The 25,213-nt window shown below is 38.8% G+C and overlaps 1 protein-coding gene across 3 annotated transcripts in view; it reads left to right on the top strand.

Annotated features, from left to right (window-relative positions):
- Window positions 1-25,213, top strand: part of SYT1 (synaptotagmin 1) — a 547,301-nt gene that overhangs the window by 245,748 nt on the left and 276,340 nt on the right. The window contains exon 1 of one of the 3 annotated variants that reach the window (XM_059186405.1): window positions 24,578-24,774. The exons of the other annotated variants lie outside the window; for them this stretch is intronic. The gene's annotated coding sequence lies outside the window, so the exon portion shown is untranslated. Of the gene's footprint in view, window positions 1-24,577; window positions 24,775-25,213 lie in introns of those variants that run through there. 3 annotated transcript variants of the gene reach the window in all.

Consider the following 25,213-nt stretch of genomic DNA (forward strand, 5'->3'; position numbering starts at 1 on the left):
TCAGAGAACAAAGAAGACAGTATTTCCTGCCAGGGAAATGTGAAGTTTTAATAAAAGATCAGTTCACCACTAAGCCCACTTCCCCAAACAGTTGTTAGTAGAATTCTGGTCTGGTTCAAGCTATAGGGTGATCCAAATTTGACATCAGGATTCCCATAGTTGTAACTAGTGCTGCCTCAAAAATGGAAAATTATCTGTTATCATTTTGTCTCTCCATCTCTGCTGCCTCTCTACAATGTTTTTTGTGTTCCGACTATGTAACAGGGAGCTTAACACATTCTGATGAAAAAATGGTGAGCAAACCCCCATGGTCTCTTCACCTTCAAGAAACAAGCAGGATAGCAGAAAAAGAAGCTCAGAAAGAACCTGGCATGTTTTTGTTAAGGAGGACCCCTCGCACTGTGGGAACACAGATTACTAGTGTTCATACTGCCTTGATGGATTAAGGCAGTCATATGAATAAGCTGAAAACTGAAGAATGAGTAGGTAACAGAGAAGGAAGAGTTTCACCAAGACCTTGATGTGCAAGAGCATGACTTGTAGAAAAAACATAAATCATTAATTCATCCGATCCAAGCAGTAAGGAGCCCAAAGCAAAATCTTTTCCAGGTCGTTGGATTTCCCTTCTCAGGAAAGTTTAGAAACACTACCCAAACCCTGGTACTTTCATGATAATCCAAAGGTGAGGAGAGATAGCAGAATGCCTTTTAGAAGCTTGAGATAGTTGCTCTTACGTGGAGATAAGAGGTCAACCCTGGACTCCCCCTTCCGGATAATTTAAACTCAGAGCTGCAGAGGGGCAACACAGCTACCCAACTCTCTCTGAAGTGCTCCTCCTTCTGGGGCTTTCCAAGCCTGGAAAAATTCCTTCATATAGCCTTCCACTCGAGGTCATGATTGTGATTTTTTTTTTTTAAGATTTTATTTATTTATTTATTTATTTGACAGACAGAGATCACAAGTAGGCAGAGAGGCAGGCAGAGAGAGAGGAAATGAAGCAGGCTCCCCGCCAAGCAGAGAACCCGACACAGGGTTCGATCCCAGGACCCCGGGACCACAACCCGAGCCGAAGGCAGAGGTTTTAACCCACCCAGGCACTCCTGATTGTGATTTTAAGTCAAGGCCAGAACACTTAACTGGGGCAGAATATAGCTATCTGAAATATGTTCCCAAAATATAAGACATGTTTGGATACTTCTGGCCAGGACTATATGGATCGGATTACATCTGGACAGAACACTAATGTGTCTTTAATGAGGAGGTCCACTGGATTGTGAAACTGATGTGTGTGTCACATGGAGGCAAAAGGAAAGAGTTTCTAAAATTGAAAACATTAGCATCATTCACAAAAACTCAATAGAACACCAAACTAACAACATTCTAATAAAATGAAGATTAAAATATTTTAAAAATGAAAACCTGGAATATGATTGTATGTGACATTTTTAAAAGGAAACATTCGTAGGGGGATGTGAATCATTTATCATTCTGACCAGACCTCTCCTAGTCTTTTCTCTTTAAAGTTGAAAATAGTGCAATTATTCTGTTATGCTTCATAAAATAGTAAATTATCTCCAATTACTGCAAATGCATGGTAGCAATAAAATGCTTGTGTAGAACAACACACTCCCCATGGTCATCTTGGAATTTATTACAATATCATAAAATTATAACTCTGAAAAGAGTTTCAAAAACATGTCCAGCTTATTTTCCTTGCCTCTGGGCAGGACTGGGTTGCAATAACTCCAGAAAAATAACTACCTAAAGAGAAGATCTAACAATTATTCTTGTTGGCTACAGGGTTCAATTGCACTTACATAAAGACAAATATTTTCTCCATATGGCACACTTCTGAATGTTTCATTATGTTCCTTTCAGCTGCATTCTCAAAAATTCACCTTCTGCCACCTCCAGTGAATGGTCTTTAAACAATGACAATAATAACATCAATCTATCGATGACTTTACCTCATGAACTTTTGAAGAAATGCTTTCATTTTTTTTGCCTTGATATTTCTGTTTTCCTCTAGAAGACAGGACGGCCTACACAAATTTTTAACCACTTCTAGGTGAAATATCAAAAAAGTGTCTTAAGAGCAGTAATCTAGACTCTGCACAAAAAAATATGTTGTTATTCCCACTGAAGCCATAAAGTGAGCACAGCTTCCTCTACTGACATTATAGAACATTAGTCATTTTTAAACATTGTAATTATGAATTTTTGCTGGGAACATGGGAGATGCCAGAGATCTTCTGTGAAGTTTTGTACCATCTACTTACTGTTCTCCTTTGATACTCAGCACGTTCTCTAGGCTCCCTTTCCAGAGCCTGTCCTTCCACAATTTAGTGCTGCTTTGAGCATTTCCAGACCAGTTTGGAGACCATCCATTAGTCTGCCAGCTGAAGATGCATTAAGTTCCTATAAAATCTCCATCTTCCCCACATTCTGCCCCAACTCCACATTCTGCCCCAATTTCAAAGGGCAGAGAGGTAGACTGTAGTGGCCTGAACAGGGTAGCAGGTGACCTTTGAATTAGAAAGATTTGATAGCCGGGTCTGTCACTGACTCACTGGATGACCTTGGAAATGTCCCTTACCTTCCCTGAGTTTCAGGTTCCTGTCTTTAAATGGAAGTCAGGATACCTACCTCCTCAGATAGAATAAGAATTAAGTGAGATAGTTTATGGGAAGGAAAAGTAGATGGCTGGCCAAACAAATTGACACTCAGTCCATGTTTGCAGTCCCTGTTTCTATTATTATTGCTGATGTTGTTGTTGTTGTTGTTGTTAGTGGTATGGCTACTAGGAACGTCAAAGCACAGAAACCCGAAAAGCCCAGCAAAGGTTAGGACTGGTATTAGAATTCCCTGGGAGACATGGTTGGGAGATTATTTACGCTGATGAGGAGGTGTGCAGTGTGGAATGGAGATGACAAGGTATTTTTTTTTCCTGTGGGGTGATCAGTTACTGACTTAGAATGCACAGGAAGTCACTGATAAAGCAAAACATCCTCTTATTTATATCCGACCTTATAGATGGGGAACACAAGGCTACAGTATTCATAGGGCATGTCCAACATGGTTAAACTAGGCTTGAAACCCTGGATTTCTGAGTCCAAAGTCCGTGATATGCCCACTTAGACCAGAGTCTTTCCCCTCTTTTAGTACATCAGTCCTTCCTATAGCCTTCTCCAATCAACCTCTTAGTCATTGCCTATTTTGAATTCTCTTGTATGTTATACTCACTTTATTACAGCATAATTTTTTGCTCTATTTTATCTCTTAGTCCTAAATCATAAGTTCCAAGAGGCCAAAGAGAATTCCCTATTCATGTCTATATCTCAAGGCCTACACCTGAATTTTATTTCCACCTGTAGAAGATGGGGTGGACCAGTCTTTTCCCCCCACCACCGCAGAGAGGAGGGCAGCCAGGGTTCTTTCTGGGCCCCTCTGAAATTCACAAACACTTCTACAAATGCAGAAGCATCCACGTAGAGATCAGTGGGTAACATATATGAATAAAGAAGCTGGGGTAGAAAATTTAAAGCCTTTCAGATCTGGTCTAAAGATAAGTTCTTGAGTTTAGGAACTGGTTCTTGAAAGTCCTGTTACTGGAGAGATTAATCTACCAGCAATAATCAAGGACAGATTAGCAAGAGATGGAAGTTCCAGTGAAATCATTCATGGGCTAATTAAATTCCCTCTCCACTCAGTTTTGCTACAATTAAAATAATAAAAGATCTGTTTACATTTCTGATGCCTTGATATGTATTGAGAGATACAATCTCCTTAAGTAGGTTTTCCCTTTGCTTTTCTCTGCTTTAATATAATACAGTCATTATCCATGTGGGCCCGCAGTGCCCTGTGTTAAATTCACCAACTGCTGTTCTGCACATTCCCTCAGCCAATTTATTTCAATTTCAGAAGGAGCAACCAACTCCACAGTGGATGTCTGCTGACTGCAGTTCCACACCATCACTCTTCAGGAGTAAACGCATATCAAGCTAAAAGCTTCCATGCGTGAACACAAATGTGCTCTGTCCCCCAGTGGTGGGAGCAGCAGCAGCTCCGGGCATGACAGACCCATTTCTGCACCTGAGCATCAGAGCTAGACAGCTCACTTGCCTCTAGCACAGGACTGGATTTTTATGCTACGCAAACCACTATAGAAAAATGTAAGGGATCATAAATATTTGGCGTAGAGAAGACTTTCACACTAGTCGTTACCCCACATAAGAGCTGGGTTGTGTTGAACCACATAGCTGGTGGTGACCAAATATCATAAATGGGGGAAAATGGTAGAATTCTGAGGGTAATGGCTTAAAACTTATAATTTTCATGGTGAGAGGATTAGAGCCAAAGTGTTCAGATATTGTCCACAAATGTCTATCATCGACCTAAAATAATTGTGTTTACTAAATAAAGTTGTACTGAGTTAGAAGCATGAGGTAGAAAAAATTTACTTTAAAAAAAGTAAAAAAATGTACTGGCCCAGAGACAGTAAATATGCTCCTTTGTCCCTATGACCTCCTTTGTCTTGTCCCTTATTTTCTCTATATGCTGATTCCATCAAATAAGTTGATCTTTGTAGAAAAGACCTAGCCTGGTATTTGACAAGATTCTTTATTCTTGAACAACATCATCACTTCTCCCATTACCTTGCACTTGAGTAATACATTAGAATGAGCTAGGTCACTACTGAATATATGTACTTACGAATTACTGGTTATGTATTACCACACTCCAGCTTAAACTATGATTTTCACACAGAAGTGGACGTTTCTAGAAATGCAGGTATAGCAATCCATTTGCAAATTTGGGTTATATATGATGACAGGGTCAAATATTTTTCAAGTGTAAGATTATGTAGTTTTTTCCCATGCAATTTGAATCAACAAGCCATTTCATTCAAGTCTACATACCATTATCACAGGTTACAACTGCCACAAAAACCAACAACACACGTTCTGCTCTTATTTAAAGCAATAATCACATTTACCATCTCTGCTAGGTAATAAAGCTACAGCACTCGTATAGAATGAAAGAGGAAGAAAAAGGAGCATTTAGGGATTCGCAAAGTTGAGTCAAACACTGTCCGTGTGTTACCTCCTCTCATTCCACAACACAAAAATGAAGTAGCTATTTTCTGAGTTTTGGGGGGTATTAAGTAATTTACCAAATGTGTCCTGCTGGCTCTTGAATGCTATAGCACCACAGGCTTCTCTCCTGAGCACTCTGTTCTTCCATGGTACATGATTTCCCTGGATGCCCTGGTCTCTTTACATGATTTCAGCTGCTACTTATAGACTCTGATGAGTCTCCAATCCATTGTTCCCCAGCATCACCTTTCTTCTAAACCTCAGACCTATATACCCAGCCGCCTATCAGATAGCTCCCTTCCTTATCTCCCCAGACACTTCCTCCTCCAAACATCCTCTACTGATTCCCCTGTTCTCTCTGTTCTGTCCACTGTATTCTTCAGTGGTTGCTGGTACCACCATCCAGCCAGGGTAGGAGAGGGCTGGTCATTTTATTTCTCTCAACTACCTTTAATGTCGTTCTATAAATTTCACCTCCTCAATGTCATCCAAGTGCAACTAAGGGATGTCTGCCTGTTCTCTCCACCCTCAAACCTCTCTTTACTATGTCTATCATCATGAACGCCTCACAGTTTCTCTTACCTTCAGTGTTAACCCTTTCTACCGTGTCTCCCACAACACTGCTGGAGAAATCTGTATAAATAATGTAGATATGCCATTGCCCTTTTAAAAAACCTTAAGTGGCTCTCCAATTCCTGTAGAAAACAGGATGAACTCCCTAATGGGGCCCTCTGTGACCTGGTCTGTGCTTTCTTCCATGAACTCCATCTTTCTTCATCCCCCACCCCCACTTTATTCTCTGGAAACACCAACTCCTTCTCTTTTTTCTTACATGATTTTTCTTTGGTCACAATATCCCTTCAACTTGGAAGTCCTTCTTATTTACACCCTCACTTTTTCTACCTGATTCGTCCGCCCCCTTTAAGATTCAGTAAATGTCACTTATCACCAGAAATCCCACTTGACACAGTCCTACAAAAACCAGAATGGTGGGTTTATATTTGGAAGTTCCTAAGTGTCTGAAGAGTTGAGTTGACATCATTGGTGTTTGAGCTTAGTGGGCAGAAATATATGCTTGCAAATGAACTTGAAAAACCCAAGACGTGCTGAAACAAATAGAGAGGAACAGTTCAAATCATTCTGGAAAATTCCTTTATTTCCTGAATTAACTCGTAAGTTGTTTTCTTTTCCCCCCTAAGCTGAATTACTTAAATAGCTTTATTCTCCCCTTGAGTAAGGATGGAAACTAATCAGGCATCCTCCAATACACAGAGGGAAAAGTATCATCTCCCTTCCTCTTATCTTAATCCCCAGTATAACCAGATGTAGTGAAGGTCCCAGCTGCTTCCTAAAGCAGTGCTGTGGGGCAACAGGATCCAAAAGGCTGCGCCAGCCAACCAAGCCTAACGTTTGCATCCAAAGGCCTACCCAGTTGCAATAAATTCAGCTCTCCAGCTCCCTGCTCTCTGCTGCTTATGGGAAGTTTTACCACACAAAGAAATGGGCCTGTGCTTAGGGGAGAAAAACATTTACCCAAGTTAGAACATTCTGTTGCCTCATGTGATGATGCGAACCTTATCCACTCAGGAGAATAGAGCAATTAATTTTTATCTAATTTTTAAGGTACAAAAAAAGATAAAATCAGATCCAGTTAGCTTCTCACGTTTGCAAGGTAATTCATCTAAAGTTTCTGAAATAGGACTTGCTATCATTAATATATTTTACATTTATGATAAAGGAACAGAGGAAGAAACCTCCATCATTGAATTGAGAACAAATATTTTCCTCTTCTAGCTTTTGTACTAGAATATGTATACGTATTTGTATGAACGTGTATTTTTACAAGATTAAAATAAGTAGGCAAAAAAAGTACAAATTGCAAAATTTGAGACAGAAATCTTAGAACAGCTTCAGGGTGCCCGTGTTTCTTGAATTTCAACTTAGCAGCCAGAATTTTACAGTCACAGTATGTAATTTGCCCAAAATGACATAAGTTATCAGAAAGCTGGACTTGCATGACACATGCTTATCCAGTACCTTCTAGGACACTTGTGTTCCCCCCTGTACCTTAGCTGAGTGAAAGAAAAGCATAGGGGGAAAAAAGGACTCCATATGAAAAAATGTATATTTATCAAATGTTTCAAGTGATTAAATATGTGATGAAGTTTTAAGAGAATTTCCTTCAGTGTTTTATTTGGATAGCCTGGAGGGAGGCTGGGCATCACCTAGATCCAGATTTCTTGCTTTGCAGCTGAGAGTTCAATGTACAAAGCAGGGGGTTACTCATTCATGATTAGGCCTCCAGTATCTGCCTTGACTCCCCAGTCCCCTGACCCAGGAGGAAGCTCCACTGCACCCTGCAAACGTTTCTGCTTTTCAAAAAGCAATTACCTATGAGTGTGAGCCAGCCTTCGGAGGAGCAAAGGATAAAACAATGTTTCACATCTGCGCGAGTCATCTATGTGTAGTCTCAAATTCTCTTTCAGAGAATAGTGGGGCCTTAGTCCACAACGTCACACTGTTCTGCGGATGTACTCCGGGGTTGGGGTCTGTTGCTCTTCCCTGAAATTACTCCTAGTGTGTCTTTTCTTTCCTCTCCCTCTGGCAAACCCATTTCCCAATCAAGGGGATCCCATTGTTCACATCCACTCCGCTCGTTGCTCTACCTGACTCCTAGCATGTGGGGACTGAGTTTAGCTGCCAAGAGACCTACTTCAAACCACCTCCTTTCCAGGCATTCCTGGAGTTGGTGTGTGAATGTATTGGTCTCTAGAAGCAGGCAACTTCATATGCTAATTGAAGGTGAAAGTTTTTTCTCTCCATTGGGTTTCTCTAATAGCTTAGAACAATCTGAAATAGAATATAGAGTATACTTTTAAGTAACATCAAATAAATCTAGAAAGAAAGGTAGACTGCTATTCGACATTGCTAGTCTCTTGCTGATTTCGGCAGCAGGGTCTCTGGAATGGTGTATTCAATTTTGTCCTTTCGACCTCTCCCCACTTGGGGCCACAGACACTCATCATCCATATCATCCATCTCTGCGATCACCCAAAAGCTACTCCAGGGCCTGTTCCTAGCTATGTATGCCTTGGAGAAGGTTTAAGGTTGGCTTAGTAGTCTGCTAAACGTGTATCGAGCCCCCTGACATGCTACTAAAAGGGAAATTTTCTTACTAGCTGTTACAAAAAAAAAAAAAAAAAAAAATCTGGAGGAGAAGTCAAACCTTTTTTTTTTTTTAAATCAATAACCTGTCAAGGCACTAAATAATATACAGCATAGTAGATACCTTTCAAGTCAACACACATTTATTCCTGATACATGATAGCCAGATTTAGCCAAAAATGAAAAATCCTGCTCCCCCTACTAAACGGGAACTAAGAAAAGCTGTATTTAACCATAGGTATCTTCTGTGTAACATATTCCTGGCAAGATTTATAAGATCCTCCAAGTTACAGAAATACAGCACATGTCTTAAGCATACCCTCTTTCTTCAAACTTAGCATCACTCATATAATTAGATATAAAAGACTACAGAAACGATAGGAAGTTCCTTCAACAAAAGGTCAATAAACAAATTTACACTCCAAATAAGTGTGTGAATTTTAATGAGTTATTAAAAGTTTCACATCAATTAAGTTGTTATTAAATTTGAATATATCTGATTCAGATTCCAAATGTGATAAGTAAAGCCATTTGTTTTTCTGGTCACATATATGTTCTATTTATTTTATTGCCGATAAATTAAGTCTGGAAAGTTTGTGCGAGAAATATGGAAATAAAATATTGGGACCATGATATTTAAGGTGTTGCTTTGTTTCCTACCAAGGCCCTAGTAAATAATAAATTCTTCATTATTTTCAGAAAAGGGGGTTTTGGTTTTCCCCCTATTGTCCAAGCCACCAACTTACTATTCTAACTATTAATCCAACTTGCTCAATTTTTTTGAATAAATAATGATACCTCCTAACTAAGGTGATCATTAACATCCATCATTTTTAAAAGTACTTTGACAGAAAGTGATGAATTATGATGACAGGTGAGCCTGGTTTTACAAGGGGATATTTTTCCCTTCTTGCAGGAGGTAAGTTCTACAACCACCCCCAGAAATGGACTTATTTAATTTAGTTATGATGAAAAGAATGAACTATCTTTTAAAAGCTTCGAAGTCATTTGCCATCTAATCCACATGTTTCTAAAGGGTTCTAACACCAAGGAAGACAGAAGCTGGCAGATTCCTTGGGGAAAACCTACCTGACATTCCCATCTAGCTAGAAATGGGTCTTATGTTGGCTGCCTCAGCATTGCAGTTTCCATCACTAAGCCCAATTCTTTGAGCCAGCCCATTGCTTCCAGTTACCCATCTCATGGCCCCGTGAGTGTGGAGGTGAGGGGTGGGGGCGGGTGGTAGGAAGTATTTCCAGAAAGAAAACAGAAAAGGGTAAGTGTCCTGTGACCAACTTAGTAGAACTGATTATCAGATTCCTTGCTTCTACTTCAGAAATCAGAAAGGAAGAGAATCAAAGAAGAAACAAAATAGTCAATTATGTTAAGAAGAATAACACCTGCCCTTCTAGATACTAACACCACCCCCTCCCTTCTACAGATAAGGGAACTGAGGCTCATAGGACTGGAATGACTTGTTCAAGCCTGTGCTCCTAACCATAGCCCTGCATTACCATATTGCCAACAGTCCGTTCACTTATAACTTTAGAAACACATGTCCTGCATGGGTCCAGTTCCTCCGTGCATGGCATCTCACTACGTATTTTTTCTTCTGGCTAAAATAAATGGAAGCATTTTACAATGGAGGGATGTCTAAAGCTTTCGTTTCCCATTTTTGGTGTTAAGACCCAAAGGACTCAAATTAGTGATTCCTTATAAACCTGAAAAAAAAAAACCAGAAACACTTTGTAAAAATTACTAAATAAAAGTTCCTGCTTCTATGACCAGTAAATTGACAACAAGAAACACTGAATAGCTTCATTCTTCAATGAAGTGAAGAGGGAGCTAATTAAGAACTCTTACAGACACTGGTGGGAGAAATACCCTTCTTCACCCTGCTTCTATTTTTGTGGTTGCTCTTGTCATGTTTTTAGCTAACACTTGTCAAACACATATGATGTTCCAGGCACAGGACAAGAACCTGCATCTATGTACTGAATGCTTGCCACACCCACATGTATTCACAGACTAAAGCCACAGTAAAAGTATCAAATGAAACTCTTACAGATAGATCAGGATTAACTCTCTAAACCTCCCATTATTTACTCTAAAAAGGCAGAAATATATCACCTTTCAAAATTATGTAGCCTACTTTCACGAAGAATTCTCTTGGCACCAATGGGATATAACAGAAATAGGATAGATACCCAGTGTTAGAATATACTCTTTGCAACATTTTTGTTATATCAACTTGGAGGCAATACCCAACCTCTCAGAACTTCCATTCCCCTGCCTGAAAAGAAAATTATGATACCAAACCCAAGGACATGAGGAAAGACTTAGACAAACTATAGATGACCTGGGAATAAGAGAACCTAATATGAGTACTTTTTTTCATCACCATCACCAGCATCTTTATTCCATGATATGTTCTCTGATTCTGATAGAAAATCCTCCAGGTAGCGGTTGTACATTGTATATGTATGAATGTATGTGTGTTTGCATACACATACATATGGAAGGGGGATTTTTTTTTTAAGTTGGTGACTAGATGATTACATCCCTATTCCTTTTTGAGATTATCAAAGGTCCAGACCATAAAAATTCAGGAAGTATGGAGTAGTGTTAGTATTATTAAAGGTCTCAATTCACTTCAAATGAGGTTAAAGGGAGAAAAAAAAGTTTAAACATTGTGAAGATAAGAGAGAGAAGTAGAAACAATTGAGTGTGTGGGGGGGATACATTAAGTGTTCCTTCTCCATTCTCTACCCTTGTGTGATTTTTATTTTTCATAAGGACTATACAGCATCAACATACACACCCTTGATTCTTGTTCTTTCTAATAGAGACTAATCCACTCCATCTTTGGTGTGTGTCTTAGGGTTTAGCAGACCACTTTATCTCAGAAAATTAAATCACAAAACCCTCAAGAAAATTGGATAGAAATCCTTAAAAACTGTATAAGTGGAAAATAACAAGCCAGTTTTTTTTTTCTTTCTTTCTAATTCAGGACTGTTCTTCCTTGACAGACATTTTAAAGTAACAAAAATGTTCATAGTTTTGTATTACTTACACAAAATTTAAAACATGAAAAAAAAAACTGTGATTTTCTGCTCTAATGTCAATATCACTTTGTCAATAGGTCTGTGATATTCCCGAAACAGGAATATGCACTTTTCCTGGAAAAGCCAGCCCTCATAGGTTCTCTCTTGTCTCTGTTCAAAATCCACCTTGCCAAAGATGCCTTTCGTAACCTCCTTGCCTACCCCATATTTTCTTCAGGGCACTTGTTATCACCATGGGACATCTATCTGTTTAGTGTTCTTCTCAAACCATTAGAATGCAAGCTCCCATGAGACCGGAGACTTTCTTTTGCTCACTACTGTATGGCATGAAGAAAGAATTTAGTGACTGCTTGTTAAATGAGTAAATAGTAAAACAACAAAGTCTATCTTTTAGAAGAGTAAAGCCCTTATTTATTGGATTTCAGAAACTGGCAAAAACTAATACCAGCACATTTAAAATATGGCTTCTATCTTTATTATGTAATCCTGTGTGTGTGTGTGTGTGTGTGTGTGTGTTAGTGACGGACAGAGAAAAAGAGAAAGGCACTATTTAAATTGCTTTATAATATGATGGCATTGTCACGTAAGTGACTCCAGCCCAACAACCACTTTGGCGGAATTACATATGCCGTGTCAAATGATCTCATTTAGAGTGTCTATCTGGACACCTCAAAATGGTGTTAGTGAGAGATGTATTTTTAGACCCAGAGTAAGACAGGGTCCCAGATGTCCTCAATTACTGAATGAGCTGGTAAAAAGGGGGCAGTGGAGTGAAAAATACTGGAACAGTGACTCTGTTACCAAGACTGTAGTTAGGGTAGGGCCAACCAATTATGTGAATTCTGGGGTTGTCAACCTTGGGGTTTTAGTAATGAATTCAGGAAACCTCAGGCTTTCAACTTGAGAATTAGTGCCTCTGCTATATGATTACGATTCCGTGTTACTCAAATTCATGCAAGACTCCTACCTAGGACCACGCTTCATCAGGGGGAGGCTGTCAGAGCTCTGCGGGCGGCATCTCTCAGGGTTCAATCTGTTATCTCATACAATTAAGATGTGGCCCCAAAGTTTCCTATCTTTTTCACTAATATAAAAACTGAGGAATAATCTAAACCTACCTTCCATTAAAAGCAGACAAATGACATTTTTTGTACTGAAGCATCATCCCTTAACGCCTCAAAGTCTCACCCCATCACCTAAGCTGCTCATCAGAATATTCTTTCTAGAGGCAGAAACAAACTCTGGTTAAATACAAGTTTCTCCACAGTCTTACAACTCAAAGATAAATTTTAGTCCCAGTCACACACTGGCTTTCTGGCCAACCTTTAATCTTTGTGTTAGTTTAGTACTGGTTGCAAGAAAGATATGGTGGGGGGAAAAAACCAGAAGTTCAATTTCCATCATGAAATAAACTGAAGTTCAGAGTTCAGTACTGTTAGCAGCAAGCGCTTTAAGGAAAGTTTGATTCGGATTGCATCTGAGTTTGCCAAGCACAGCTACATGAATATGAGTAAGCTACTTAATATTTGTAAAGCTTAGATTCCTCACCTCTAATGGGAATAATGATAGGACCTAGCTCAGAGGAATGATGTGAGGATACTAAGTAAGTCTTGAACGAAGTTGTCGTGAGGATGGAGCAGAACAGTGGACATGAAGGTAACTACCACAGAGCAGGTCAGCATGTCCATTTCCTTCTCTCGCCCTTAGCTTGGAGCAGAGCCATTCCCTGAGGCTTCCCACGCTACCAGAATCCTGCCCTGATGTGACTGTTTCCAGCTGTCTTTAATCTGCCACATACAAGAATAAAAGCTGATAGGAAAGTTAAAAAAAAAATGATTATCTTGTTTTTAGTTATTAAGAACAATGGAAGGGGCCCTTCCTTAGGAATAAATGTTGAATCATGTTGGTGAAAGTAATTAATATCATTTAATATTGTTTAAATGTAGCTACTTAGAAATCAGCTATCAAGCCAGAGAGATGATAGATAGATAGATAGATAGACAGACAGACAGACAGATAGATAGTTATGGGGTGAATAAACTATGAAAAAAAATCACAATCTGAAATTTAGGGTAAGGAAGGAAATTCTTAGAACCCTATCTGCTGCTTGAATTATAACCAAGCACACTTTTGTTTTTTTTTGTTTTTTTTTTTTTTTGTTTTTTTTTTTGGTGCAAAATGGTGGTTTATTAAAGCACGGGGACAGGACCCGTGGGCAGGAAGAGCTGCTGCTGCCCCGGGTTGTGAGGGGTGGTTGGTTATATACGCAGGAGTTGGGTAGGTGAGGACAAAGGGGTATTCAGAAGGGCTATTGGGGCAAAGAATACTATCAGGATATTGAAGGCTTAGTTACTATCAAGTAAAGACAATTGAGAGTCTCCTGGTGGAATGTTACATTCCTGCTATCAAGCATCCCTGTTGATGAGATTTAGGTTTAAAGACAATTGGGAGTCTGGTGGAATGTTACATTCCTGCTATCAAGCATCCTTGTTAATGAGATTTAGGTTTAGAAGAAATTTAACTTTATTTACTTTTCCTTCTACCTCCACCTCCTTCGGTTTTTATGGAGGGGAGGGTAACATTAGGCTTGAGGAACTGAGTTCTGTGTCTTTGGAAAATGGGCTTATTGATAAGGTAACTTCTTTGTTGTAATCTCAAGGACATTTGCAAACCAAGGGAGACTCCTGTCTTGTAGGATTGTGATCTCAGCAAGTTAACTATTTATCATTTTATGGCAGTCAGGGGTGCCTGAGGAATGCTACACCTATGGAGGGGAGCGGATGAAGGGGGGGGGGTGCAAGGCGCCAGCTCTTGCTTTGTCCTCAGCCAGCCTCCTGCTCCCTCATCATTCCACACTTTTGTTTTAAACCTATGTTTTTCAGACTGCATACAGCATGGTGTACTCAGGTTGTAAGACAAACCTGGTACATTTTCCTAGAAATTCTATAGATCTTCAAATATTTGAAAGTTGTTCTTTATGTTTCTACTCCAAAGTTTACAAATATATTATGAAATAAGTTGGAAAGTTCATACATATTTCTAAGAAGAAACTCAAGCCTTCAAAGTGATTTTATGTTAGAAAAGAGTGACCTTGGGTAACAGTCCCCCAGAATCTCTCGATGTTATGTATTATTTCCCCTTTGCCTTTATGAGTACTTCGATTAAAAATTTTAGAAATACATTGTCAAACAAAGGGTCACAACAATTGTTGTGGTATGAAACACAAACTTTTTACAATTTTTGTTCTGCTTTGAATTGGTAATGTATACCTTAATTTTTGCTTGAGCAAAAAAAAAAAAAAATACTGAGCAGAGCAAGCTATAAGATACAATGGAGACCAGGACACAATTTGCCATGGGTAAGAGATAAAAGACACAGATGCATGTAAAGCCAAAAACTCTCTCTTGGGTTTATAAGGGCATAGTCAGTTGGATGAAAGTTCTACTGAAAGGAAGAAAATTGAACAGTAAAGGAACTGAAGGAATTGAATAAATTCCTGAAGGAATTGAACAGTACACTGACCATGGGTGCTTTTCTAAAGCTACTTAGGAATATTGTTGTACTCTAGGAGAAATTGTACTGAAAAATATACTTCCTCACTCACCATATTTAATGTGAGTGTCAACAAGATTTTGTATTTGAAAGTGTGTTAAAGAAAGTAAAAGTGGTCAGTAATCGCTGGGTTAAATTCTGCAATTTAGATCAGGAGACTTACTGATACCTGTTAGCAGCATACCAAAAGAGGCTTTTAATTAAGTGAGTCTAAGTATAAATGTGTAAAAATCCATTTAAGTCACAAGGCTTTGGATGGAATATAAAGTTATACTAAAGATGACTCAAGTGGGTATATTCTAAACATTTTCAGAAATGTATTATTTTGCAAATGGGCATAGACGTCTGCAAATGGACAGATGGAGAGAATTACACACACACAACAAACCCAAATTACATTTTTAGTTTAAAAGTTTGCAGTTCTTTCTCAGAAACCCTTGTATAAACAAGTCAACTTTTTTCTTCTTTATACATAAAAACTTGGGAAATTTGCTAAAATTCACCAGGAATTCTTGCGTGTATAGTCATTGTCTGCTAAGAAGAATTTTTATGATCATCTGGAAAGGATTCTTTTTTAATATTGAACGTGTTTTCACAGTGAGCTATTACTAGGTGACTCTATAACTTACGTACTAAAGTAGGACACTTCTGAGAGTGAGAGGCAGTGCTAAAACAAGATCGTCATTGCTCTACACCAGGCTATGCCATGGGCAAACTGGAATACACAGTCACGTTAGTAATAACAGCCATTACCTTTCATTTGCCATCTCATACAGATCGTCCACCATCTCCAAATTAACAGAGACGCATCATCATACTGCTCAAAGACGGTTCATAGGGGTCCTGTTTCTGCACACCCCGAGAGCACAGAAGGCAGGTGCCTAGTTCCAAGTCTTTTCGAGAATGTTTGTATGGCTGACTGCTCTGCAAGCTATACAACCAGAGTGAAAGTCAAAGCAAGCTTGTAAAGGATCTCCCTAGATCTCATTGTAAGAGTTGGGTTTCCTCAGCTGCAGATTCCTCAGCTGTGATGCAAACCCCAAAGGGCATGTCATTTCCCAGGGCCATGCCACGTGACTTTCAGGGGCCTGGGCATGTCAGCGGGGACTGGCACAAAGATGAAGCCCACGCTGCCTGCCGGGCACAAGGACTGTGACAGTCCTGTTAAGCAGCTCTGAACAAATTATTGCACTTCTCTATGGTCCCCAATTTCCCCATCTAGAAAGTAGTCAGGAGGGAAGCTGGCCTTTTAAGGTCCTTCTGAGTCTAAACTCTTTGGATTTGACTTAGTCTGTCCCATAACCCTGTCCTTCATTTTTATCAGATGATTTATTTATGTGTGGCGGCAGGTGGGAACTTACATGGCACAGAATATTAGAATGAGGAAGCTCCTTACAGATGATCTATTCTAGATATTTATGTAACTACGCTCTGATAAATCCCAGGACTCTTCAAAAAAAAAGAAAAAGATTTGGGGATTCTAAAATACTTGTTCAATTTTCATATAAATTTTAACTAGTTTCTCAATTGTAACCAAACAACACAGACACTCAACTGTGTTATAAGCCAAATACGAACATGGAGAAGACCAACAGTGAAGTAACATATCCTTGTTGACCTTATAGAATGCAAATACCATACAATCTAATTTCTAAAATAAAATAAAGTAAACTTAAGAAGTGAAATATTTCTTTGGGCTGTTCTCTATAGGGGCAGTTAAAAACAACCAGTCACTTTGAAAGGCTGATTTTATCAGAGATAAGAAATACTGATGTGTTGCAGGAATATTAGTCTAACGAAAGGGGCTATCATGAATTGGTGTAAAGAAGAAAAGAAAGTAGAGGTAACTGGATATGTATGGAGCTACTCTAATTTAGTTGAAGTTTTTTTTTTTCGTTCTAAGTTGAAGATCCCCTTTTGTTTCCTTTGAAGTCAAGTAGGTACAATAATTTGGAATGTGGGTTTACTACAGTGATTTTTGTTCCTATTGGACAAATGTTATTAAAAGTTTCCTTGAACAAAAGGATTTGCTTTGTCATCATTCCTGCTTGGCATTGCTCCCTGCAAGGATGGGAAGACAGAACTGAACTTGGGAGGAATCAGCCAGAATGGAAAAGGGTTAGGTATGAAAGTTCGTCTGGAAGAGGAATCACAGAAATCCAGGGGCTGCCTCATATACAGGAAAATGTCAATGTCACTCCTGCCTCTCAGTGCCTGAGGAAATAATGGTGACTTTGACAGGAATAGGAAAGGTGAACAAAGTAACCAGTTTTGAAAGGAAAGATGAAGAGTGCAATTTTAGAGAGTTGGAGGTTGAAGAAACAGCAGGCCATTTGGTATAAATCTCCAACGAACAGACCAGAACTAAGGAGAGAGGCCTAGACAGAATTGTGGATTTGGTAGTCATCCATATCTATAGATTACAGGCTTCAGATACCAGAAATTATCTATTATTCTTCAATCTGGAAGTGCCAGTCCTGCTGACAATTTTCTGCCACTCTTTCCAATAGAAAGTCCATTCCGATTTCACTGTGACTCAGTAAATTGCCTCAAATCTCATAGACTGTATTTTCCTTGTTGCATGGTGTCAAACCCAAATCTATCTCCACTTTAAGTGTAAAAGTTTTAAAAACAGTGTTGTGTATATGTAAACTGGGTAATTACATCTTCCTCTACCTAAGCAATATGGAAGTGTGAAAAAAGTAATAAATCATTTTCACCAATCAATGCAAGTAATTCAGGTTTGCAAAGGCATCGTTGAATTACTATAAAAGAAAAGAAGGCCTGGCAATTTCTGTTTGATTGTGGGATGTATAGCCTCATCAAAATGACAAGGTAAATGCCGAGGAGCATTTTTCTGCATTTAGAAGAATTGACTGAGTATTCAGCAGAAGCTAAATGAAATGTCAGGGTAACGATGAAGACTTCACACTCTGATGACTGGTACATAGCAAGATTTGATTGTGGCTCCATGAAAGTAGGAAGCTGAACTTTCAAAGTCATTGCCCGTACTAGTATAGAATGCTCCTTTATTTTGCATTCAAAGCTTTTAAAAATACATACATTTTTAGGTTGCATGTGACTTGGCAAATGTGTATGTCCGCTAATCACATTTCATCCCTTGATTTCCATAGATAGTTTTTCTATTTCTATATAAGCAGAAAATGAGTCTAAACTTTTCTCAGGTAATAATAAGTATCAAGGTTTCACTGAGTATCTACCAAGTGTCTACCACCAGGTTGGACATGATTGAAGTTCAAGACTAAAGAAATTACAATCTATTGGGGAGGCAAGATTGAATGTCATGAAATTATTATTTAGCGTTGCATTCTGTGATAAGGAAGAATAAGAAATTTGGGTGGGAAATGGCCGCTTAGTTGACATGAGCATCTTGATTTGACTGGTAAAGGACATCAGCTCAATCTCCATTGTGCCTTTATTTTCAGGGCTTCCAGGAGATGGGGGTTGGTGGTGGTAAATGGATGCTCATTCTCTTAGCAGAAGTAGAATTTGGGTATTTTGGGGGAATGGTCGAATTTGGGTTTTGGGGGGATTTTCTGGAATGGTCGAATTTCTGAACAAATAAAATTCTGGCAAGAGTAATTAAAATAAAGTGTTCACTAAAAGCTTTTGCTCTCTGACCTGGAGGAAGAAAACCCAAGCGGCAAGCTTTTACTCCAAGCCATGCCATTGCTCTGAGCCCCGGACTGGCAGCCTGAGACAGCACTGCCTGGAAATTTCCTGGATGCCTGAAAGGGGTTGGTCTGAGTTCAACTCAGCCTGAAAAATATGTTTATGTTTAGAATAAATACTTTTATTTTTAAATTTAACATTCAGACAGAAAAACACTTAATTTTCTATTCTTATAAAAATAAATTCCCATTAGTAGAGTAGACATCCTTCCAGCTGCTCTCTATCAAGCTCTTATTAACAACCACACATCTGCTGGCTGCATTACGTTGGTTAAACCTCATACAATATTATGAGGTGGGTATGTTACCTCATTTTTCCACATACATAAGAGACATGGAGAAGTTAAGTGACTTGTCCAAGACCCCTCGGCTTACAAGAGGCGAGGCTGGGATTAGAAACCAAACATGAGGATCCTAGAGTCATTTTGTCGACCACCGCCTTATACGCCTTATACGCCTTATATTGTCAGCCTTGACCAGCAACAAACTTCAGGTATTACACACGAATGTGCTTGGGCGAGTTGTTTCCTGATTGCAAACAGACCTCTATTCCCCCGAGATTTTTTTTCTGTATTTGCACATTACTATTAACACTATTTTCCATAGCTTCTAACAACATATAGTATCCTAATAATATTTTCATTATTACTGAAGGTAGCTAGTCTATCTCTCTAATTTTCATTTTTTAATGTTATCCAATGCATTTTTTGCTGAAGTATTTCTTCTTGGTCAGTAACTTATTACTTTTGTTAAACCAAAAGAAAAATCTAGAGGTTATTTCATGTAAGTGGTTAAGTCCCTTGTATTTAGAGGGGGAAAAAAATCAAGTTTTTCATTAATTATAAAGGCAACTAGTCAATTTTAAATATGGGCTCCCTCTGCATTTTAAATTGATTTTCCTCTCCATTTTTAATTCTGGAGGTATGACTTTGTCTGGGGAATAGGAAAAATATCAATTATTTTCATTATTCCATGTACGCAAGGTATGCATAGTTATTTCTGTAGGTCATGTCAAATTTTTTTTCTAAAATAGTATTCCTTTGTATCCAAAAAACAGCAAGAACAATTAGGTCCACCGTTTATTGAATAACTGATACATTTCAGGTATTGCACCTGGAACTTTTTTAGTGTTTGGCACTTTATGTCATTAATATTCATGACCATCTCATAAAGTAGCTATCATGACCCACAATTACACAAGAATAATGTGGCTCAGAGAACTTAAGCACCTCTCCTAAATCATAAAGTCTAAATGACAAAAGCTGTTCCCCCAAACCAAGACCGCCTGACTCCTAACAGTAAAATTTTATCCTTTCTTTGTGCTCCCTCTCAGGTACCTTTGAAAATATTGAAAATTAAACCATCAGTGTACAAATAAATTCTTGATCCTTTTTATTTTTTAATTCTTATTTCATTAACATTTCAGTGTATATTCTTCAATCTTAAATGAAAAAAATTATATTTAGCTCTAATTCTCTATTTTATTTCTTTAAATATTCAGTATCTTATTAACCTTTTGTGAGCATTGCTGACCTTTTCCAGCACCGGTATTTATGTGTACAATCCTGCTTTTGTATTGACTATGGATATTTCTTTCTTTATCCCTGCACAAATCTCTTTGCTGTCATGTTGTTAGCAGATATTTATTCCACTCTGCAAGGAGTAATGCATAAAAATATGATCATAGATATTCATGTCCTTTCTCAAGCCCCAACACATACTGATTTAACCATCACGTCATTCATAGATATTTATTTCAGCATGACAAGAAGAGCAACATAAATAATTAATATTGATTCCCCCGATCTTGCCTCTAACTCATATAGCTTTCACCAGTACTGATTAATAGAGAAATACTTCACCTCTGAAGCTCTCTGACATTTAAATATTTTTACTTCCATCTCAAAGCTCACTAAATAGTACTGGGTTACACAAAAAGAACTGCTAAAAAAGCAGTAATTCAATCTAAGAACTTGAGAAATCATGTGTAACCAAAAAATTTCCTGTAAAATTTTGAAAGGGTAACATTAGAAACTTATATTCTCAGCATCAAGTTTATATTTTTAATTTCAGTGAAAGAGGTATAAACATTGCTCTTTAATAAACAACTTGAATGATATTTTGTTGCATCTCCCACATGCAACACCACCAATAATTATTGTTCCATTAATGTTTATGATTTACTCTCAATTTATAAACACATTACTCTGATTTCCATTCACCTTCTCCTTTCGACCCCAGCCCTGCACTTTGGACCAGCTATCTAACCTTTCCAAACTATTCTGTTCTCATCTTTCACATGTAAAACCAATGGATAGAATGAGAGAGAGAGAAAGTGTGTGTGTGTGTGTGTGTGTGTGTGTGTTAGCATATCTGCCCAATATATTTCAACACATATATATTATAGACACATATATATTATACAGTAAATATATATGATGTGATATGGTATATTTATGTATATAAATATAATATCTGGCATATATGTAGTAGGCTCTCAATAAATGTGAATTTCTTCCCTTTCTTTCATTTTCATGTTTACCTCTGTATCACATACTGTGGATTTTGTTTAGTACATTGTACTTTGCAAGACGTTAGTCAGGATGCAGCCAGGATGAGGCAAGTTAAGTCACCTCCATGGTGCATAACATTTAAGATGGTGTCAAAACAATCAGTCATCACACACCCAATATTTTAAGGCAATGTTTTTTTAACATCAGAGTTTATCCAAAATTCCGTGATGAGCAAGATACCCAAATGTTAAATAAGGCAGGATCAGTATCACTGGTTTTTCCTTCAGCACGGGCTCTGATACGGCTCGGCCGCACACTGCTTTCATCAGAATCACCTAAGCCTGTCTCGGAGCTCCCAGTCTCTCCACAGAGACTCCTCCTACTCGTGCTCTTAGTCCTGGGCCTCATACAGGAGGCAGCTCACAGCCTCATTCTGTTAGCCCAACTTGAGGACAAAAGGTTGAAGGCTTGAACCTGGAGACAGGAATAAGGGCTAGAATGCTGAGGGCTTGAGAACGAAGCAAGAATGGGAATGTTTAGAGTCACAGAGATCTAGTGATGAGAGAGTTTCAGATCTAGACCTTGCCAAGCTTAAAAGGCCACAGATGACAGTCTCATTGCCTGTTCTACTTCAATTTCCCCGTCCAAAAATGATTTCTGACCATGGCAATAAATACATACCCATGTTCCTATAACGTTTGGGGAAGGCACAAAGTAAATTTCTGGTTCTGTTTAGGCCTATGACTATACCAGAGTACTCCATGGTTATTTTTCTTTCTTTCGGACTTTGTGGAAAAAAATGCCCTGATGATTAATAGTCCTCTCTCTATATATATCCATATATATAGATGTACAGTTGATTTTAATAGTGCTTTTGAGAAGTTACAATGTCACATTCTCTATCACGTTTTCTGTGATTTCATGGTGCACCTATTCCTGAATATGTAAATAGGCCTCTACCAAAACCAGATTGTAGGCCAAGTTACAATGCTTGATGTTATTTGGTTTTGACTGATTCCCTCACTGACACAAGACATTTCTCTCTTGGGTTTACCCCAGGGGAAGGAATTGTATCACCCACAGGCAACCCAGTAAGCAGAATAACAAGGCCGTGGTGCCGAACGACTGGGTGACAGTGATTCTATCCCTCAGCTACCGAGTTATTCACAAAACCTATCTGCAGTTTGTGTTGCCATGTATGCAGCATTTCAGGGGGACTCGGGGTTGGCAAGAAAAGACAATCTGAACCTACAGAAAGTCCTGAATTTATTTAGCAAGTGTGCTGAAATTAATAGAAACACAATGGCTCCGCACAGCGGGAGCAGACCAGCAGCATATGGCTTTCCTCTTGCCCCTGGCTTCCCTGAGGGGCACACAGCTGCCAGAGATTCACTTCATCTAGGGGAGGTCCTGCAAGCATTAGAAATATAGCCAAGATCTTGCTACACCACAGTCTTTCAGAACATGGGGCATGTGGCACAGTCCAGGGAAACGTAGGCTAATAACCTATGTGCTTCTACTAAGGGAAAGACTATCTATTTTAGACTCTACAGGTTCTTCTACAAACTGTCCAGGAAGCCCCTGTCTTCTTCGGGAATAGAAAGCAGAGGTCAGGTTTCTCTTTGTAGTGGAATTTGGGTATCTCCAAAAGCCATTTTCTAACAGAACACCCCTTTAGTATGATTTTACTAGCTGGTTTCAGTATACAGTTGGTCTGAAGGGAACACCAATTTAACTTCTCTGGAGTACATTTAGTTCTTACTATATGCAAAGTTGAGTTCCTACTGAATCCTTAGAGCCAATGAATGAGTTTGAACCCAGGCCTACCAACTTATAAAAGACTCGGTGCTTCATTACCATGCAGCAGAGTCATCTGGAATGGTTATCAGTTGCAGAGTTTCTGGATGCCTCCCCAGATTTACTACTAAACATTAATCTCTGGGTATACAACCCGGGAATTGTTATTTTTACAAACTCCAAGTGGACTTGTGCACACTAAAGCCTGGCCATCAGCCGTCTATATCCTGCTTGCATTTACTCCCTTAGGATTTGAAATTCTTTGTTGTCTTAGAGGGAGAAGCCCACAGGCAAACAGGCTGGCAGCCCCACCGGGACAGCGGCTCCTTGCCCCCCTCAAAAAAATCTCCACGGCTACTTGGCATCACTAATGCTCTAGTCACTACGCCAGCCTGAGCTCAGCCAGGTTGAGCTCAGAACGATCTGGCTGCCAAAGCCCCAGAGTCATGGGAGGAGACTCCCTAAGTGTTCATCTTTTACAAAGTAGGCCAGCCTGTTCCCCTTGCCTTCTATCCTGAGTTTCATTAAAACACAGAGTATTTATATCTGTGGAAACACGCACGTATGCCATCTGTTTCCTTTCGGATAGCAAAGTTCTATGATGTTTTCTCATTCAGTAACAAATATTTCACCCTTCCTTATGTTTATCCATCCTCATCTCCCCTTCTGTACCTGCTTCATCTGGTCAGATTCAATGTAGACACGGATGGATACATGAGCCTCTTCTTATACGTATCTTTTTCCTAATTTAGGCCAAAGGAATTTTGTATTTTAGTATCTTGGGACACCATAGATTCCCCATTTCTTCCAAAACACACTTCTTTGAAAATGTACAAATAATATCTATTTGCATCTTTACTATTTCTTAAGTTTAATTATTATTTAAACATGAGCTATTGCTTAAGTTTAGTTATTATTTAAACATGCACTGTTGCATATATGAGACAAGCTAGAATGGACGATTTAACTAAAACAATCTATTTTGTTTGTTTCCATTAATACTATTGTGTTTATATCGGTTTACACATTTGAAAAACATGAAGCATATAGGCTAGTGACATTATTTTGTATGTCATAGCACAAAGCAAGTAAAACAACGTTCTAGCATTGTCAGTGAAAAGAGATGATTGAGTAATTGGGGTAAAGACTAAAACTATTTATACTAGTAATGGTTACTTGGAAATGGAAGGCCAGGTATTATTTACAACAATACATGCAAATGTAAAAGTGCTTTAAAACAAATGGCTTTACACACACACACACACACACACACACACTATGTCTTTTTATACACACACACACACGTGAGAGTGTGTGTGTGTGTGTGTGTGTGCACGCATGTGTGTGTGTGTATTCCAGAAATATGTTACTTGGCCTAATTAAGTTGGGCCCAGGATATGACATTTACTGCTTCTACTGCTTTCATGATTTTTTTTTTGTAGCTTATTGATCCCGTATCTTCTAAGGAGTATCATGGGGACATAAGAACACATTGCATTAGGATGCATAATTCATTAGGTTAAACAGCATATGTCATTGACTTGGGTTTCCTTCTTCAGGGTGGCTCCTGAAGTACATCAGGATCCAGCTTAGCTAGCAGCAGTCTGAGATCCAGAATTAGCAATATTGTTTCTCTGAGAATGCCCTTGAATGCGCCTGAGTCGCTGTCTTGTGTGAAGCCTGAGCAGAACAGCTGAGGCCAGAGAGGAAACAGATTCCAGGCACCATGTAGGCATCCTGTGTGGCTGTTGCCTAGTTGGTATCTCACGCGAGGGCCTCAGGAAATGTCAGGATCATCGGTGACGGACTGACACAAAGTGCAGGTCAGTGCTGCACCTGAGGACTCCACAGCTCACGCAGGCTCCAGCACACCTATGCTGAATTCCAGAGCCAGGTAAGCTTCTCACCCTCGATTCTAATAGTCAGAAGTTACTACTGAGAAATAACTGAAAAGTTAAGGCCTTTCTCTGCTATTTGAAAATTAACATCATTTCTCTTTTTATGTGAAGGCTTAAAAATGTGCATTTTCTGGAAGGTTTTAAAGATGGAAATAAATACATGGAAGGCTGGGATAAGTAAACTAAAGCTATGGCCAGAGAAAAGGAAAACAAATCAGCCTTCATGTAGACCAACCATGAGAAAGTTAGCAATAAGACTTTTTATTAATCTCACATGCCAGGAGACAGTCACTTACTAAGACAGATAGAATAGAATGTTTCCATTTGGCAAAATGCTTGGAGGTGAAGAAAATTTTAATCAATCAAATGTGACCATTAGTAAAATGAGGAGAAATAAGACACTATAAGCATATCACAATTTCATATGAACTTTCA

The sequence above is a fragment of the Mustela lutreola genome, chromosome 8, assembly GCF_030435805.1.
Source record: "Mustela lutreola isolate mMusLut2 chromosome 8, mMusLut2.pri, whole genome shotgun sequence".
Lineage (NCBI taxonomy): Eukaryota > Metazoa > Chordata > Mammalia > Carnivora > Mustelidae > Mustela > Mustela lutreola.